The following is a 15,313-nucleotide window of genomic DNA, read 5'->3' as shown; positions in this document are numbered from 1 at the left end:
GCCATGTCAGACACACAGGGCCAGACATTCTGGTTCATCTTCCCCCAATACGGTGGGTGAAAAGAGAGCCACGTGGGACCTCAGACCACGTAGGACAAGGCGTGTGTCGAGGACCATCTCACCACTGTCGATTGGCCCGTTCAGTTTGCACTCCTGTGAAATGCTGCTCATGAACGGCTTTTCTCTACGTGAAAGCTGAAAAGAACTGCTTGTATTTAAAAAGTGACACATTTGTGTGAATTTGACGAAGGGGTACGTGCAACCAAGCACACAGCTTGGTAGGAGGTTACTGCTATTCAGGAGGGACAGATACCCTAATGGTTTTAGTGCTTTTCTAAATGTGGGAAGAGGCAAGAATCCAGGTTCATACAAATTTTCTCCTGAAAATGTGGAACTCTCTGAGGGCCACTTCTGGCCCAGGGTACAAAGTGTCTCATCCTGATCTTAGCCCTGAATTCCTTTCAGGGTGTCCTGTAAGTCAGCGATTGTGGTGGTTGAGGACTTAATTCTTGTCCAACTGAATGGTGGGCAACTTTCTTTATGTTACAATCCCCCCTCTTTTGGTCATAATTTTGACCAAGGTTTAGGAGGCATTTCATGACCAATTTATCCCACGGCACCTGGAACACTCATTCCCAGTTCAGGTGAGGATTTCATTGATAGGCCACTCAATGTGCTGTTACTGGACTAGGCCCTGTTAACAGTAGCCCAAAGCCACTGGGTCACCTGTCCTACTAGTCTGTTATGGTCCAGGAAATGGTTCCCTCTTGTAGCGTCTTCCCATATCTAGAGTTATACTAGTAAAATCACCGATCTTATAGAACTATGCATTTGACAATTGTTTTAGACGCTGTCCTGTGCCTGCCTGCCCTTCCTGGGAAGGACCTGCTCATGATTTTCTGAGCTGAGAATCTGACTCTGTTCTACTTTACACACAAGTTATTTCTATATGGCTTGAAGATAGGCTGAATTTTGCAGGAATAGAACAACGACGTGATTCTAGGAAAGCTTGTTCTCACAGTTATTCAGAAGTTTACCAAGAATTCTCTGATATTTTGGAAAATCCAATCTCCTGGTAAAGTGGCTCAGAGTTTCTGAATTGCCAGTTAATGCACCAGGATTGCTGTCACCACAGTAATTTGAATTCTATACAACAATGCCTATTTGTCCTCATTTAAAAACATTAAATATAAAGTTTGAAGCGAGTTGAATGTTACCTGCCTTTTCTTAAATCTAAATTGAAGAAAAATTTAAGCAAACATCTGATTACTTAGTGTAGTTTAAGCCAAGCATTCACCTATTATATTATGTATTATTTCATTAAAATGTATTTATCTTTAATTCTCCTCTCTATTGTAACTGTAGCTGCATACACACATATACATAACTATACTTAAATTGTATGTGTAGAGAGATTATCTTATCTCTGCCTCTGATTTCAGAAAGTGAGGGGAGCATTACAAAGTACTTGGTATAAAAGGGGTGAGTGTCTGATGGGCTGACAGAATACCCATGACATAGCATTTCATTCCCTCTAAGGTACTAGAATCCAAAAGACAGACAATAAAAAGGAGAGAACTTGGAACCTTCAAACAGCGCTAGTGGGAATGTGAAATGGTGCCACCATTTTGGAAGACAGTCTGGCAGTTCCTCAAAATGTCAAACATGTAGTCACTACAAGACCCAGCAATTCCACTCCTACGTATAAACCCAAGAGAAAGGAAAACACACGTCCACACAAACACTTGTACATGCATGTTTATAGCAGCATGATTCACAATAGCCAAAATGTGGAAACCACCCAAATGACCATCAACAGGTGAACAGAGAACAAATAAACGCAATGTGCTCCATCCAAACAATAGAATATTACTCAGCCATGAAAAGGAGTGAAGCACTGACACTCGCTACAGTGCTGACAAAACTCGAGAACACAATGCTCAGTAAGAGAAGCCAGACACAGAAGGACACTGTCTTAGTCTGCTTGGGCTGCCATAGCAAACTACCAGGCTGGGGGCTTCAACAACAGAAATGTATTTCCTACAGTTCTGGAGGACAGAAGTCTGATATCAGGGTGCCACTACAGTCAGGTTCTGGTGAGGATCTCTTCTTGGTTGTATGTGGCATCTTCTCCCTGTGTCCTCACATGGAGGAGATGTGAGGGAGCTCTCTGACGTCTCTTTTATAAGGACACTAATCCCATAATAGGGGCTCCACGCTCATGACCTAATCACTTCCCAAAGGCACCACCTCCTAATACCATCACCTTGGGGGTAAGGATTTCAACAAGTGAATTTTGGAGGGACACAAACATTCAGTCAAGAACAACCACAAACTGATTCCATTTATATCAAATGTCCAGAAAAGGCAAATCCACAGAGACAGGAAGTGGGTTAGTGGGCTAGGGGAGGTGGAAGGGGGTCTCCTTTTTGGGGGATGAGAATGTTTTAGAACCAGATGGAGGTGGTGCTGGCACAACACTGTGAATGTGATAAATACCACTGAGTTGTTCAATTTAATGGTAAATGGTGAATTTTATGTTACATATATTTTAATCACAGCTAAAAAAATAATTATTCGTCACATCAACATCTTGACACCTCAAGGAATTTCCATTTCTGCCAAGAGATCCTGTCTGCTTGCCCATGTGATTTCTGGGGCCCCGGGTGACCTCGTGTGGGCCGTGGAGTGTAAATGAGGGCATGAACAACCCCTCACAGGGACGATCCAGAAGCAGACCCAGGGCTCGTCCCCAGTAGCACAGGACAGAATCCATTTGGATTTATCATCGCACTGTGAACAGCCCCATGGGGCCAGTGGCCGTGTACTGCCTGATTGCAGCCCTGGACACCAGGGCCGTGGCCCGATCCCCCTCACCCCAAGACTGGGACCTTCCAGGTGAAGCAAACGGCACTGCAGTCAGTGCTTGGGAGCTGCAGGAGCACAGGCCCAGCCACAGAGTAAGGCCGGAGCACTTCCAGCTACCTGCAAACATGCATATTAGAAACATGAATTTTCCGTAACGCACAGGAGACCTGAAAGTGTGTTTTCTCAGGTAAACTGATAATACCACCCCCTTCATGTGTGGGCGCCGCCCTTATGGTGGCAGAGTTGAACACTTACCCCTCCCCCACCAGAACTGACCTCCAAGGCCTCCTGGGGATCCTCCCCAAACCCTGAGGATGTGTCCTGCCTGAGGCTCCTGACACAATATACTCCCACTCAGGCCCGCCCGCAGAGGTCACACAGAGGTCGGGCCCTGAAGCAGCAGGATGTGACCCTGGACACAGGCATGCCCACACTGCACAGACTGGGTCCCTAAGAACAAGTGTCAGGTTACTTCTTTGGGCCATGCCCCTGTCCCGCTCGAGGTGCAAGGCCCACCCCACTGCCCGGCCCGCGTCCCTTTCTCTGGGGCACCTGCGGGACTCAAACCCGCACCTTGCCCAGCCCTGCCTCCCCACCATGTAAGGCTGTCAGCATAATTGATGCCATCCTGGGCTCGTCCTTCCGCTGACCTTACCCAGGACTGTACTGTGTGGTCAAACACTTCTCTGTCCTCAAGGCTTTTCTAGTTAATAGAGGCTGTTTAGTAATTATCAGGACCAGGTGGCCTCTATGCTTTGTTAGTCCCTAAACAAGGAAGACCTTCACTGATGTGTTCCCAGTGCCCATGAGGCCAGTTACCCATTCATGAACCTTGACTTAGGAATGTACGTCCTGTTTCCAAGCACCCCCCACCCACAAGTTAACCATAAATTGTCCCGGTGACCCTTTGGCCATACAGAGTGCAGCTACACATGCTTCCTTCCAATTGTTGTCCAATCCCATCCTGTGAGTAAACTACCCAATGATAAACTGATCCTTTAATTACCTGGAGCTGCCTGTCTCGGTTTTCGGTCTCACGATGCCCTGTCAGTTCGGTGGGCACTTCTCTTTCCCTCCATCCTCTAACACCTCACCTACTACTGTGGGTTCAATAGTATCCCCCCCCAAATTTATATCCATTCCTACCCCAGAATCAGGCCTTATTTCTGAAACAGGGTGTCTGCAGATGTGGTTAACATGAGGTCATGCTGGATTAGGGAGAGCCCTAAATCCAACAGCTGGTCCTTATAAGAAGAGGGAAATCTGGACACAGACACAGAGGAGAAGCCACGTGACGATGGAGGCAGAGGTGTGGGTGATGCAGCCCCAAGTCCAGGGGCGCCAAGGATTTCTGGAAACCAGAGAAGCCGGGAGAGGCCAGGGCAGATTCCCTGAAGTTCCAGCAGGAACCAACCACACCTTCATTTTGTATTTCCAGCGTCCAGAGCTGCGAGAGCGAAATCTCTGCTCTTGTGAACCCCCCAGCTTGTGGCATGTTGTCACGGTCGCCCTAGGATCCCCACACCTGCCAGATGATGAGACACAAGGCATCTGAGGAAAGAGCCCCTCGGTATCTGGATGAGCATCTCTACACACACGTCTGGGTGCTGAAGATGGAGGACATGCAGCTGCCTCCCCACCTGAGCTGTGCCTCATGCTGGCCTTGCTGTCCAGCTCACTCCTGTCGTATGTCCAGTGGATGACCCGCCTCTGTTGATGCGGGCGCCCCACCGCTGTCCTGCGACGTCCCCACGCACATCCCACCCACAGGCCGTGCTCCGGCCGTGGCCGCTCAGCAGCCTCAGCTTGGCTGCAATGACAGGTCAGGGGACCTGCTGGCCCCTCCCAGACCAGGGTCGGTGCCTGAAGCAGGAGGCCCTGGACAGCCGCCAGGTGAGGCCTGAAGCAGGCACCTCGAGCTCCTCAGGGCCCTGATGCAGCCCCACGTGCCACCAACCCCACACACTCACCGTCAGGCTGGAGGCTCCGTGTCCCCAGGTACTAGGCACTTCTCGAAGGCGGCCCTGGGATGTATCTTCAAACCGCTCCACGTTTGGCCCAACCTGGCTGGGAGCCCAACGGACGGCCGCCTTCGTAGGAGCAGACAGAGGGCATCCCTGAGGCCCCCGTGCCTCTGCCCCTAAGTGACCCCGCACTTCGCAGAACAGGCCGTCCGCCTCTGACCGTCACGCCCCCTGCCAGCTCCGGCCCGGCCTTCTAGAGACTCCTCACTCCCCGGAGGGAAGGGCTCACCGCCCCTCGGCCTCCCTCTCACCTCTGCCTGTCCGTCCATCTTCCCTGAGTCACGACACCACTTCCTCCGTGAGGCTCCTGGATTCCCGCCTGGGGCCCCGCCCCCCACACGCCCCCACGAGCTGTGTCGACCACCAGGATTGGTCACCTCAAGAGGTCCCGGAAGACGGACTCCCAGGGACCTCAGAATGGGACTTTGTGTGCAGATGGGCCACCGCAGAGGTGCCGGGGTTGAGATGACGTCACTGACCTGTAATTGGGGGGTTCCTCATGGGAGGAATTTGGACACAGACACATGGGGGAGAAGGCGATGTGACGGCAGAGACACAGCTGGGGCTGGGAATGGCATGGGACCTATTGACCCCAGAACCCGTGAGAGGAGCGGGCCCCCAATACCTTGACCTCGGGCTCCAGGCCTGAGAGTAGGCGGCCCCTGTCCCAACCCCACACCCCGTCTGGTGTTCTGTGCCAGGGCCGCAGGAATCCCACACCCGGCCTGCGGGGGGCGGCGCTGTGCTTACTGACACCCAGGACCGTCACCGGCCGCCTCCCCTCTGGGCATGACGCCCACTTCTCCTCGGGGAGAGACCCAGGACCCCTGTCCCACACGTCCCTGTCACGGCGACCTCCTCCCCTCACCCAGCAACCCCCGGGGCATCTCAGACCCCAGAAAGGAGCTGCAGCGGTGTGGTGACCACGGGGAGTGGCCGCAGGCCACCGCACCCACCCGGAGACCTGAGTGTGGCCATCTGAGAAGCAATCCACCAGCCCCCGACCCAGGCGCCCCGTTTCACAGGGCAGGTCCTTGTGCCAAGTTCCGGGAGGGGGGTGTCAAGCAGGGGTGACTGAGGCCTGTGAATATGTGGGCCAGAGAGGTCCTCCCCAGGAGCCCAGGCACAGCTAGGCCAAGCCAAATCCATCCCTCCCTGCCTGTACCCCACGGAGTGAGGATAAAGCCCCAGTGACCCCCAAGAAGAGACATGACAACCAGAGGACTAGACCACCCACAGACCGGGGACTGAGTGTCCGCCTCATTCCCTCAGAGTGAACAATGTCTTCACCGGGGCTTCCAGACTGGCCCATGTCCCCACAAACACCCAGCTTCAGTGAACCAGCCAGACAGAAAACCCTCTTCCAGCATCCCCTGTGTTAATAGACCCAGCCTTCGGGGGAGGCGGGGCCGGCCTGAGGGAGGATGCATGTGCTCCAGCGCCGGACACTCACTGCCCGTCCCCCTGCCCACCCCCTGTCCTTCTCCTGCGCCCTGTGGTCTCACCCCCTCCAGAAACCCTCCTCTCCAGGCTCCCAGCACCCACATTTCCCACCTCAACCCCATCACTCTCCACTTCAATTTGCCTGTTTTCCCGCCGGGTGAAGAGAACAAACGTCCCGCACTGGTGTTTTCAGCAGTGTACACGGGGCTTCCTTTCTCTTCCTGGCGGGGGTCTGGCTGGACACCAGGTGGCTTCCAGCGGTGGGGGGCTAGGAGCCGCCCTGCAGGGAGCAGCCCTGATCCCCACGCCTACACCGCTGCCTGCTGGACACTGGGTGGTTTCCAGCCCTGTGGGGCTTGGGCGCCACCCTGCAGGGATCAACCCTGATACCCCGCCTACAGCGCTGCCTGCTGGTCTCTCCGTCCTCCCGTCAGGCACAGTCTCCACCTTCCCCACTGCCTCAGATGGTCCCTCTCCACACTGTCCGGCGATCAGCCCCTCCTCGCCACCGCCATCACCTCCAGCTCCACACCCCTCGTCCAGCCTCAGGGATGACCCAGGACCCTTCCTGGGCCCCGCCGCCATTCCCAGCCTTGGTCAGTGTCCTCAAGCCACCTGTGCAGACGGGTGAGGATCCCCTCCAGATGCTCCCAAAGGCTTCACCCCAACATCCTCCCCGGGGTAGGCTCCATGACCTGTCAGTATGTTCCACCCTCACCAAGCCCCCAAGTACATGCCAAGGACAGGCATCAAGCCTGCTGCGTGCTCTGCTGTGCATCCTTCTGTATACACAGACATGACCCTCCCCCAGGATGCAGGAAAGGCAGCTCTACCTATTGATGTGGGGAGATGGACTGACCACAGGGCGGATGTTAGCTCTCAGCTCACCAGGCAAGGGCAGCAGTATTCTTGCTCCGTGGACCCTTTCTCACCCAGCCTGACCATGACCCGGCTTTGTTCCCACCCCCGTTGTCCCTCCATTGGCCTCGCTTTTGTGAGCAGAGCAGGACAGCATGGTCAGTGGTCACGGGCTGAGACACACAGACACTGGCTGACCTGCGTGCACCCATGCTGACCACACGGAATGGGCACTGCATCAGGACCCGTGCGGTGTGGGTTCACCTGCCCACAGATAGGCCGGGCCTCTGCTCCTGGCCCCAGAGGTCACCTTGAGTCTGATGGGAATGTCCGTGTTCCATGGACCTCGCTCCAGGTTGCTGTGTGCTGACGGGGTTATGCATGGTGGGGCTTCCTGAGTCGCCCCAGGGGCTGGAGGCCAAGGTCTGGCACAGGTGGTCCCCACATTGACGTGACAGACCCCAATAAACCTTGAACCTCAGGACTCAGGTGGGCTTCCCTGGGCTGCCACAGTCGAGGATGCTGGACCCTGCTCGTCCCCTCTGTCCTCGCTGATTTTAACTTGCATCCTTCACCATAATATACCCTGAGTATCACAGCTTCATGGAATTCTGGGAGCCTCCAAGGAAAAAGAAGCCGGGGAGGGGGTCTCTGGGTCCCCGACTCTGCAGTCAGGGTTAGAAGACGGTGGGGAGGATCTTGGGGCCCTGGAATCTGAAGGGCCCCCCTACCAGGGGAGGGGTAGGAGACCCTGGGTGGTAGTTAAGCTGAGTCCAAGGCCCTCCTGGGTAGGAAGCATCCTAGCCCCCGTGGATCCCAAAGAGGTCGGCTCCCTCCTCCCCTCAGCCCCCAGGCCTGGTCCCTGCTCTTGAGAAATTCCCTAGGGTGGGGTCCTGGTGCTGGAGGTGCCCCGATGCTGTGGCCTCCTGAGCCTCCAGTGAGGATAACGGGAGTGAGGGAAAACTTGTTCACAGAAAGGGAGCTTCTGCCAAAACAAAGCTTTGGCCTCCTGCCCCCGCCCCCAGGTGCACTGGGGCAGGAACGTGAGAGCGAGGCTCCTTCCCCTCCCAAGACACACAGGACACATGGGCACTGGCCACTGGACTCCCACACAATATTAAAATCTCCCACGCAAGCCTGTTGGGTGAGAGACACAATTTAAAGACTATTAATGGGGCCAGGGGGGGCCAGGGGGTGAAGCTGGGGGTGGAGAGAGTTGGAAAATCACCCAAGGATGTGCTCTCTCTGCAGCGACCCCCCCAGGTGGGCCCAGGTGGAGGTGGACCCCTCAAGTCAGAGCCCACATTCTGGGCCTTTGGGGGACAAACAGCCAAGCACCCCTAGTACTTGCCTTCACCTGCTGCAGTTAGGGCCTGCCCTGTCTTCTTCATGGCCAAGTTCTAACACCTCCCAGAAGGCCTCTTTGGAGTTTATGAGATGGGGATGTCCATGGCAGGACTGGAGGGTCTGTGGTGGGCTGGAGGCCATGTGGCAGGCAGGAGGGCTCCCACCGATCTTAACGGTCCACACCTCCTGGTCATAGGCCTGCACAGAGTCCACCAGGCTGTGGATGTGGTAGAAGGTGCCGGGGACCAGTCCAGCCCATGCAGGTGTCTGACCACCAAGCAGTCAGTGTGGAGTATTCACAGGGAGCCCTGGCCATGGTCCCACACTCCTGGGAAGGACACTTCAGCATGGTCCCTGGAATGACCAGGAGGTCGGCCAGCAACGCCCCCAACCCAACCTCACTGTTACCACAAGAAACAAAAGACAGCTCTGTGCAGATAGAACATCACCAGCCTGATGCTGAAGAAGGTCAGCTGGCATCTGGGAACTGGGTGCTATAGTGGGTTGAATGGGGGGTCCCCCCAAAATTTACGTCCACATCATGCCCCCCAGAATCTGAGAATGGAACCTTTTTTGGCAGTAGGGTCTTTGCAGGCATAATTAGTTACGGATCTGGAGATGAGGTCATCCGGGATCAGGCTGGCCATAAATCAGTGACAGTGTCCTTCTAAGAGACCAGAGGAGAGACACAGACACACAGGAGACACCATGTGAAGATGGAGGCAGAGACGGGAGAGATGTGGTCACAAGCCCAGGGACACCTGGAGCTCCCAGAAGCTGGAAGAGGCAGGCAGCACCCTGCCCTGGAGCCTCCAGAGGGAGCGCAGCCCTGGGACACCTTGACCTCAGACATCTTGTCTCCGGGACTGAGAGATGACAGGTTTCTATTGTTCTGAGCCTCCGTTTGTGGTCATTTGTCACAGCTGTCCCAGGAAGTTAATTCAGCTGGTGAGCAGCTCCCTGCCCTGATCTAAACCCTCCCGCCTCCCGTTATGGGCAGCCCCCAGCACCTGTGCTGTTTGCACAAACTATGTGGTTCATGCTGAACCCCGGCTCCCCTTCCGGGCACTGGCATTTTGGATGGTGAGGGCAGAGAACATCAAATGACCAGCCCCCAGCCAGGTGCCAAGTCTCTAGTGAGCTTCCCTGGGGGGACGGGGGTGGGGGTAACTGTCATGGTTCTGCCCTTCGTCGCTAGGGGAAGAGACACCCTAGAGACCCTCGAGGGAAGGAGCGGGCATGAAGGGTCATGAGCTGACTGGAACAGGGACCCTCCCTCCCGTGCATCCCTACTGCGTGCTGTGACCCATCTCAGCTGTGAGCACACAAGCCACAAGTATGTGCTGGGTTCTGTGAGCCTCCCAGCCAGTACCTGAAGGTGAGGGTGGCCCTGAAGACCCCACCCCTTTCCTATACATCTAGTAGGTGGAAGACCCCCTTCTCCTTGCCATTCCAGAAGCGGTTCTGGAGCTGTTCGGGAGGGGTTCTGGGGTTTTGTGGGCTGAGCCCCTGTTGCTGTGCCCCCACTTCCCCACAAGAACATCCAGAGCAAGCAGGTTGCCCTGTTGCCTGAATGCCCCCCCACCAGTTTTCTCAGGAAAGAATCAGCAGTTTCTGTAGCAGCGTCTGCAGGCAGCTCTGCATGTGGACCCACATCCACATCTTCTGTGTAAACACCGACAACCTTCCCTGACACGTGCCCCCTACTGACCACTTCCGCATGCCGACCACAGGCCCCAGTGCGGGCGTCAGACTGACCGCCCGTCTCAGCCTCCCCCTCTTGTTGTCAGAGCTGCTCCAGGCCCTTGGTCAAAACCTGTGGACCCACCTTGAACAGGGCTGTCCTCCACCCCACCCTCAGCAGGAGTTCACCTATATATTTAAGTTAAAGGGTCCAGAGATAAGAAAGGAAGCTACAAACAAAAAAACAGACGGAACCAGCTGGGACCAAGATGGCAACGAATCTGACCTGCAACAGACCCTGCGTCTCATCACAGGTTGAATTTACTATATCAGCATATTAAGTGACATACCTACCGGTGGCCATGACTGGACATGAAGGACCAAAACGGGTGAAAAGAGGTGGTACCCCACTCCCTTGGAAAAAGCCCTGCCCCTTCCCTGGAAGGCCTCTTCATCCCCATCATTAGCCTCACTCCTCCTCCCTCTTTCAAATTAAGCCACTCTCTCGAGGAGGGCAAGAAGTTGATCTGTGAACTTAGTTCCCGCTTCTCCATTCTTTGGCCACTGAATGGAGCCTGTGCTGTGGTGGTCTCAGCTTTGGTTTTGTTATTTGCCTACTTGAACCCAAACGGAAAAAAGAAACCTTCCCCTCTGAGGCAGAGAGCCTCGCCAGGCTAGGGCCTGAGCAAGGTCCATATGACTTAACTTGGTAACAGTCTGTAAGGGGATGGTGGTCTCTGCCCGTGGGGTGGGGGGAGGGAACACGTACAACCGCAGCACCGGCTCCATGGATGGCACGGCCCCTCATGGGCCTGGACTGTGTGCTCTCATCCCCCCACGCCTGACACCCCCTGACAGTCATGATGCGGTGACACTGGCTGCTCAGTGTCCAGTCATGGGGGACAAGAGGCAGCACCTGGTGCCAGATCACACGTGCCTTTTCACGGGCAGGGGACATAGGAGATATTAGGACTTTGTGTCTAGAAAATAAACCAAGCGGCTAGAAGGTGATCTGAGCTGTGGACTTGAAACCCACATGCCAGGTGAGAGCTTCCGCTGGACACTGGCTCGGAAGCTTCTGTACAGGTGATGACCACACCAGTGCTTCCTGCCCAGCCCCTCCAGGCCTCCCTGGTGGGCACAGCTGGACCTGCGCCCCTCAGGCTCCCTGACCCAGAGCCTGAAGGTCTGATGCTGCCAGGCCCTGGGGACGAGAGTGGTCCCTCCACCAACGCTGCTCAGCTGCTCCTCCCCAGTGAACAGGACAGGGAAGCCCAGGGGAGTCTAAGGCCTGGCACAGGCAAAGCTTGTCGCAGCCCCTCCTCAGGAACCCTGGCCCCGCCCTGCTTACTCAGGCCCACCATCTGCCCCTCCCAGTGCCCGCGTCCCGCAGACCCACATTCCTGGTGTGGACGTCCACGTACACAAGCTCCTCCGTGTCCTCTTCCCACATGGGACACCCCCATCCCTGCTTCTCCCTAATGACGGACTGGACCTCACCTGTTCTGGGCAGGAAGAGGGCCGAGGAGGACGGCAGCCTGTCTCGTCTGCTTCCTGGGGGCCCAGACACAGGGCTTGGGGACTGCTGGGCCTTGAGGTCTGGATGCTTCCAGGTGGGGCGAACTTGCCACGGCCCACTGGAGCCTGCTCCTTCTGAGATTCCACAAACGGGGGACCCACCTAACCGAGCCCATCCCCAGGCTCTGCTGCAAGTCTGCTTGGATTTGCTCTCCCGATCCTGAAGACAGAACTGCAGGAAACAGGGCCTGCGATTCCCATACTGACGGTGTTCCGTGAAATTTCCACTAGACCACTTTCTACCCTGTTCTGAGGAAATTACTAGCCAATCCATGCTACCATCACCCCACAAACAGACCAGGAAGCTGAGGCTCTGAGAAGCCAAGTAATCCAGCCAGAAGCACAGATGTGCGGCCACGGAGTGGGGTCTGCACCCACCGCCCGCCCAGGGGGACTGCCTGCTCCCAGCAGGTTCCACACCTCTTCCCTTCACCCCCCTCCCGGGGCCAGCTCACAGATCCTCCTCTTGGGGGGATTCACTTAACTTCTTCTAACAGGATCCATCTCACTATCCTGTTTTGGGATCATCCGGAAGCTTGTCACTCTGAAGCAGGTTCAGCCTCACGTCACCAGGGCAGCTTTCCTGGATCACACTCACCACCTGCTCGTCCACTCCCAGCTCAGACCCACAAAGGCCCCCTCGGCTTGAGCCCCATGGCTATGCCTGGGCTTCCACCCCCTCCTGCCTGGTCCATCCCTCTCGTGTCCCCTGCAGGGTCACCAGGAGCTCCCACCTGTCCCAGGAAGGCTGTCTGCTCTATCCGGGGGAGACCTCCGTGGTGTCAGGTAGAAGAAACAAGAGGGACCCGTGGGGCCTACCTCAAGCAGCACAGTGGCCAGCACCCACCTACTGACCTCATCGCTCTGGATGGACAGGAGTTCATGCGGCCCGCGGCATCTCCTGGTTCTCATCTCATCCCAGCGCTGCCAACAGAGAAGTTGCTAAGCAACTCTGTGCAGGCTGCACAGAGAGGACGCCCATACACACGTCCCCTTCCCAGCCCATGGGGTTCTCGTGGTCAGGTCCCTCCCAGGATACAGAGCTCCCCTGGCCAGGCACCCAGCAGGGCTGGGCACACAGGAACCGTGCACATAGCCCTCGTTACAGAGCACCCCTAGCTCACCTGTTGGTCAGAGCTGACCCTGAGCACCTCAGAGCAGGACCTGAACTAACAAACAGCAGCTCCTGGACAGGTCTGTGACCCTGGGCTTCACTCTGTGCGGCCTCCCTCCGCCTGATCTTCAAGACACTTCCACTGTAGCCGGGACACCAGACCTCTGTCTCCACCCAACACCCCTCCTCTCCCTGATTCCTGGGTTCCTGTCATTAGGAGAGGGTCTTCGTGAAGTTGTCTCCCACTCATGGGCCACATAAAATAATTAGAAAACAAGCCAGAGCTGCAGCCCCTTGTCTATCCTGACCCTCAGGACGCCACACCTGTTCCTTCGACCTGGTCGGTGCAGCAGGGCCCATTTTCTGCAGCTGTGAGCCTCTGATGGGCAAGGATTGGCTGACCTGTGTGGCCTGACTCAGCCAGCCAGTCCTCCCCAGGTGTGCCTGGGTTGAGGTCAACATAAACACCACTCCAGGCAGCAAGATCCCCTGCAGCTGTGCCTGACGCCATATTCTCTGCCCCGTCAGCAGTCTCAGGGCTGGGCTGGTGGGAGGGAGTAGGGCTCACGGCTCTGTGGGTGGGCTGGTGTGAGTGGGGCTCTGCTGGATGTTCTGCAGGAGTTGCCAGGCTGCCACCTGCTAAGGAAGACGATGTGTCACCCATACCTGCCGTTGGAATTTCTCCCCGGGCAGAGGTGAGGAAGGAAAAAAGCACTGGGGGCCAGGACAGGAGGGGTAACTCAGGTAGGGGAAGGGAAAACTTCCAGAAGAGCGCCCGGGGCCAGTACCATCCTGCCTGGCCTTCAGGCACCAAGTCGGCCTGCGTGCTGTTGCTGGTGTGGCCCTAAGCCCCTTCCTCTAGGCTTTAAAGTCTTTGTACATATTCAAGTGATTTACCTGGGAAGGGTGGAAAAAGTTCAGCAGCAACTGGCCTGGGACTCAGCTCATGTTTACTCACAGACACCTCCGCACAGTCCCCCAGCTTTGCAATGAGGACGCTCCTTGCAGGGAGGCTGCTGGCTGCATGGGAGACGATTCCCCACCTCTGACCAACTTCAGAATTGTTTACCTCTGGAGCAAGTGTCCCAATAGCGTTTTCAACTGCATAACTGGTGGGTTCTGGTTTATTTTTTCTTTTCTTTCTTTCTTTCTTTTTTTTGGTTCAAGGTAGGTGTTATTCCTCGTTTTTGTATTTATAGATATAAGCATGGAAATAATTCATTCATATAAATAAGTCTATGGGAAGGGAAGAACTTGTCTTAACTGTTTTATTTTTTTAACCTGATTTATTTTTTTAATTTTTGAATTTAACTTTATATTTTTATACAGCAGGTTCTTCTTAGTTATCTATTTATACACTAATATGTATACTATGTCAATCCCAGTCTCCCAATTCATCCCACCCCCCACCCCCACCACTTTCACCCCTTGGTGTCCATACGTTTGTTCTCTACATCTGTGTCTCTATTTCTGCCTTGCATGCCGGTTCACCTGTACTATTTTTCTAGGTTCTACATATATACATTAATATACGATATTTGTTTTTCCCTTTCTGACTTACTTCACTCTGGATCCATCCACATCTGTAAAAGTGACCCAATTTCATTTCTTTTTATGGCTGAGTAATATTCCACTGTATATATGTACCACATCTTCTTTATCCATTCGTCTGTCTATGGCATTTAGATTGCTTCCATGACCTGGCTATTGTAAATAGTGCTGCAATGAACATTGGGGTGCACGTGTCTTTTTGAAATATGGTTTTATCTGGGTATATGCCCAGTAGTGGGATTGCTGGGTTATATGGTAATTCTATTTTTAGTTTTTAAGGAACCTCCATACTGTTCTCCACAGTGGCTGTACCAATTTACATTCCCACCAACAGTCCAAGAGGGTTCCCTTTTCTCCACACCCTCTCCAGCATTTGTTGTTTGTAGATTTTCTGATGATGCCCATTCCAACCAGTGTGAGGTGATACCTCATTGTAGTTTTGATTTACATTTCTCTAATAATTAGTGATGTTGAGCAGCTTTTCATGTGCTTCTTGGGCATCTGTATGTCTTCTTTGGAGAAATGTCTGTTTACGTCTTCTGCCCATTTTTGGATTGGGTTGTTTGTTTTTTTAATATTGAGATGCATGAGCTGTTTATATATATATTGGAGATTAATCCTTTGTCCGTTGATTCGTTTGCAAATATTTTCTCCCATACTGAATGTTGTCTTTTCGTCTTGTTTGCAGTTTCCTTTGCTTTGCAAAAGCTTTTAAGTTTCATTAGGTCCCATTTGTTTATTTTTGTTTTTTATTCTATTACTCTAAGAGGTGGATCAAAAAAGACCTTGCTGTGATTTATGTCAAAGAGTATTCTTCCTATGTTTTCCTCTAAGAGTTTTATAGTGT

The sequence above is a fragment of the Orcinus orca genome, chromosome 3 (genome assembly GCF_937001465.1).
Source record: "Orcinus orca chromosome 3, mOrcOrc1.1, whole genome shotgun sequence".
In the NCBI taxonomy this organism is placed as follows: domain Eukaryota; kingdom Metazoa; phylum Chordata; class Mammalia; order Artiodactyla; family Delphinidae; genus Orcinus; species Orcinus orca.
The sequence above is the reverse complement of the archived record's forward strand: the minus strand, read 5'-3'. Positions refer to the sequence as shown.